We start from the raw sequence: 5,156 nt of genomic DNA, 5'->3' as shown, positions 1-5,156 counted from the left end.
CATCTTTATACGGTTGGAGTGTGTGAATATTTACCTTCTCCCAGGTGAAATTATTCCCTCATAATGTTTTTATTGGCAGTAAAAAAAAGCCCATCTGTACACTCTCTTTTCCAATGTTTGCCTAATTCTCTCACCTCGGATTGCACAGTTTAATGAAATCTGAAATATATATATAAAAAATCTTATTAGCGCGAGAACACACGGTGCTAAAATCCACTGACACTTCAACCGATTACATAACGTAAGCCTTTCTCTTCTGTTCTCAAGGGCTGAAAGACTTGTGGTGGGGTCTGTAAAAAGCAGCTTAATTAGGAGATAAAACCATACATGAACACACACTCTTTCAAAAGGATACATACTGAAATTAAGCCAAATAAAAAGAGCAGACTATATAAAACAATGAACTATATAAAAAAAGCTTTGGGAATGGGAATGTAGTTAAGAGAGCAAATATTCAGTTTATACATGTATAATATATGACGATATGTTTCAAAAAAATGTAGAATATAAGTCTTGCAAGAGTGTGCAAGTATAAATTTTAAATGTAAGAAGGGAGCACAATCACAGTAGTAATTCAAAGCAATGCTGCTGGATTACCCTGATTAATTTCACTGCTATTGTGTGTGTGTGTTTGTGTGTGTGTCCACACCACCCCTGCTGCTGGCATTCATCAACTATATTAATCAATGTGTCAGCCTTCAATCCAATTAGATTAACTCCGTTCTACCTGTAAACACATCATCACCCTCACCAGCCAGGTTCCAGAATAACGACATCATCCAAGTAAACAACAGAAGCCTCTAATAGAGACAAGGTGAAAAGTAGAACAACAATGTCAAGTTTTTTGATCACTTGATATATCGCTGATATAAAAAGAACATGCAATCAGAAAATCAGGGTGACTTGTGAAACCTCTTAAGGCTGCGACTGATTGACAACAAAGAGCTAGCAGCGACGAAAGCCAACTGCGTTGTCACCTCACGTCACATGCAGAATTTGAAAAGCGGTGATAACTACAGCCAGCGGTCAACTAGTATGTATGTTGTGCAGAGAAAATAACTTTTTATATCAGCTAGTGGCAGCAGTATGGCATTCTAGATGGCAGTTATGGAAATCAATCTCAGGTGACAGAGATGACAAAGATGACAAAGCTTTCTGAACTCATCATTTGCTCCCTTTCATCACTTTTGCTTTTCTTCTCATGCATTTATGCGCTAAGATGAACAGCCAATCAGAGTGATCAGGCATAGCAACTGCATCACACCGATTCAACATGCTCAACCAGCCAAAAAGCCACAGTCAGTGTGGAACCAACCACAAAACCTGAGCTGACAGATGCTCAACAATGGCCTCAGCAAACCTGAAAAACACTACTTTGCGCATTAATAGGAAACATTTTAAATAATTGCCATATCTATCTTGTTCACTTTCAACTATGGCCTCAAACGAAATGCTTTCATTCCTCTCAAAGAGTCGATACCATGAATTCCATTCTTACAAAATTGCACATCTAGAAAATTAAATGAGATATAAAGCAATAAATAAATAAAAAAGTCGGCCAGACTTTACACCGATGGTCAAAAGTCTGGCTATTTGAGGTTGGTTCTTAATATGCTGGTAGTTATAAGTAGATTTCTACGCAGTCACACAGCTGTCAGATACACATCTTTTCAAACACACTCAGACTTGCAGATAGGTCTCCAAAAATGAAATCACACTCACAAAAACCTGCGGCAAAACTCCAGTTGCATAACAAACATTAGAATAAAGCATCATGGCATATTCAAGCCGTAGGGTTTTGTTCTGGTTTATTCCTCTTATCCTCTTAAACTCCTCCAGAGCTCTGCATATGGGCAGATGAACTCAATCTAACAATGTGTTAGCGAGACACTACAATTCCCAGAGTCCCTTGCAGCTTGCAGTCACCATTTACTAAAAGCGCTCATCCACAAATTAACACTTGTATCAAATGATTCCAGATTTGATCATTCGTAGGTGTCAGTTACTTATTATGCCAGTGTAGGAAGTGACGAAGCAAATCCGCTGAGAATCAAGAACCCCTATGTGACTGACATGTGCACGTTGCATTTTGCCCTGGAGATGTTTTCTCAGACTTGCTCTATATCAATTCAAAATTCACAGACACAGACACTACTGGGCTCCACTTACGAAACTTTGAATAGCATGCAAGAATAATCTGGAAGAGTAGATGCCCTTCAATCTTAAAAAAAATAATGGTTCTTTATTGGCATCTGTGATTCCATAAAGAACTTTTAACATACATGGAAACTTTCCATTGCACACAAGGTTCTTTAACAAGTGAGGAAAGGTTCTTCACATTATTAAAATTCGCTGTAAGAAGAGAGAGAGAGAGAGAGAGAGAGAGAGAGAGAGAGAGAGAGGTTATTTTAAGACTTGTTTGATAAAAGATCATTTGTGGAATCCAAAATTGTTCTCTTCCTCTATTTTGCAACACAAATGTCTGTAACACAGCTCAAAATCATTATAGTTTGTCATATGGTAATTCTATACTCCTTCCTCGACTTCAAGATGTGTTACAGTTATACTGGGTGGTCAGTTTTGTGCCTCAAGAAAATCTAAATTGATTAAAAAAGAAACATACTCTACTAAAGGAATTAACATAAATGTCCATTTATGTTTGACTCACATTCACTCGTGGTGTTGGCCCATAACTCAACGTTCAGCCGCAGTTAGACTACTGTCTGATGATTTCTATCCAGGCTATGCCCCTGCCATCTTCAGACATGACTGCGAAATATCTGCTTTAATAATACATAAACGTCTTAAAAGGGCCAGGAATGGGAGATTCTGTAGTGAATATCTTGTTCTCTGAGATCTACAAGCAGAACTCACCTCAAACAGCCGTGTCCTCTGTGTCTAAAAGGAGGATGAGATCTCAAGTGCAACCTCTTCAAAAACACTTGCGCTAGTATTGATACACTGTCTTGTGCACTTCATGCTATTGTGTTTAATAGTAATTGATGCAACCTGATTTTAACCGAAATGTGACTACAAATATTTCCAAGATACCTTTCAGGGTAAAATAACCTATAAGTGAACATCTAAAAACGCGCTAAAACATACATTTGTTAATGGGATAATGTGTCCCATCAATCATATCTATTCTTCAATTTGATTGGCTGATCAACCTACAGATTAACGACAATGAATGTCTCACGCTTGCATAAATTACTCTAAATTGGTCAAACGGCTGAACCAAAGACAGACTAATTAGAAAGTAAACTACTCACCCACTCAGATGTCACCATTTTTGTTCATGTACAGAATTAAAATTAAATTGACCTCAAATGGTCTGAACGAGACAGTGTTTAGTGAGCACTTAGCTCTGTTGAATGAGTTTATTGTGTGATTATAATGTCATCATTCTTTATGTTTTTTATGAGTTCACAATGGATATACATTGAATTAAAACAACAACAACAAAAGAGAAGCCTTTGCCTCATTAATTGAATTGAAGTTCACCACACACCACTGTAATATATATATATATATATATATATATATATATATATATATATATATATATATATATGTCATATTTTGATGAGACCAGAGAGGATTAATGGTTTTATCAATAGTGCTTTTCAGTTTGCATTCTTAAAAATGTGGAAGATAATTAGCACTTTGAGCCATTGGGCCCTGTGTTAAGTTTTTCTAATGAGCTTTTTTATAGTCATTTCCAATTTGTGAGTGAAATATATGGCATGCGGCTAACATTACTTTAAATAGACTTTTTTTTGGTTTTGTTCTACAAAATAATATTTATTTTTTTGTTTTTTTGTTTGTTTAATTTAATTTAAACCGTGATTTATAGAAGACAGCTGCTAAAATCTCATTCAGTGTAACAATAATCAATAAATGGCATTAAAAGACACAATGCAGCCATTAAAATACAAGTTAATGTTCATTTTAATAAACTTAAAAAAAAACCTCAAATTCATGAGCAAGAAATTTTAAATCAATAATTGTTTTTCATTATATGTTTTAGTAAGTATAGGTCAGAATAAGTATGTTGTTTTATTTGTACTTAAATGCATCAATTACGCTGAATGACGAAACAATATTTCCCCCATATTTTGACATTTTTCATAAAAGTAATTTGAAATAAAAACTTTACTTGCATTTAATAAGCTTTCTATGCATATAAAAATACTTCTTTTGTTAATTTAACTTTATGCACACATTAAAATGGAACAACTGGGTTTGACCCAAACACAGCTTGACTTCAGTCAAGATTCAAATGCATTCTGTGTGCTCATGTGTTTTTCTTCCTAATTATTAATCGTTTGATGGAATTATCCAGCTACTGTCAAACTGCATGAAAAGTCTGTAATTAATGAAGATTTATCTGATTAACTGCTTTCTTAGAATAAAATGATTAGTGATTTTCTTTTTATTTATTTTTTTACTTTATTAATGAACGTTAAAGTTGTTGTTGTGTTTTTTTTCTTTCTTTTTTTGCTTCTGTTTAGTCCCTTAATACTTCATTTAAAATAGGCTGAAATTAACTAGATTTTAAAATGAATTTATTATGAAGCTGTCAGGGTAATCTGACACTATTTCTGTATTTCTTTTTTTACTGATGACTGATATTTGCTTAGGTACATTAATTCCCTAGTATAAGGTCACCATATGCATTTTGCTTTATTAAGTAAAAAAGAAGGTGGTTCATTTAAATACCAAACCGCAATAACTGTGCTGCAATTCAAATATAAAGCATATGATGACTGTAAAGTGTAGTTTTGTTAAAAGTTTGAAGTACATATCACCTAAGTGACTTTAACTTAAATTCAGATGTGATGGATTCTGTTTTTCAGAAGCAGAAGTGGTTAAAATCTTGGTGTATTTAAAATCATGTTTTTTTTTTTTTTGTCATTTTAAGACTCGTTTGGAGGCTAAAAGCCCATCATAAGAGGTAAAAACAGTGTAAACCAGGATCTACTTTTGGCTAGCCACAAAAACGTCACATTTTTAGGGGTTAAAATTAGATACTGCTATTTCTCTTCCAAAAACGACTCATAAAGGTAAAAATTATAATTTCACAGCTTCTCTCCACAAAAGCCCTGCTTATAATCTATCTTCACAGTATTAGTGTTAAAAAGTTGAGATGTAGC

At 34.3% G+C, this 5,156-nt stretch overlaps 1 long non-coding RNA gene across 1 annotated transcript; it reads right to left on the bottom strand.

Annotated features, from left to right (window-relative positions):
• Positions 1 to 2,240: 2,240 nt before the first annotated feature.
• Positions 2,241 to 3,188, bottom strand: LOC113056424 (uncharacterized). The gene is made up of 3 exons (XR_003277694.1): positions 2,875 to 3,188; positions 2,669 to 2,780; positions 2,241 to 2,352 (listed from the first exon to the last, which is right to left on the bottom strand). It is a non-coding gene; the product is annotated as an uncharacterized LOC113056424 (long non-coding RNA).
• Positions 3,189 to 5,156: the final 1,968 nt, after the last annotated feature.

The sequence above is a fragment of the Carassius auratus genome, chromosome 4 (genome assembly GCF_003368295.1).
Source record: "Carassius auratus strain Wakin chromosome 4, ASM336829v1, whole genome shotgun sequence".
NCBI classification, from domain to species: domain Eukaryota; kingdom Metazoa; phylum Chordata; class Actinopteri; order Cypriniformes; family Cyprinidae; genus Carassius; species Carassius auratus.
Note: the sequence above shows the minus strand (reverse complement) of the source record. Positions and strands in the feature narration are given on the sequence as shown.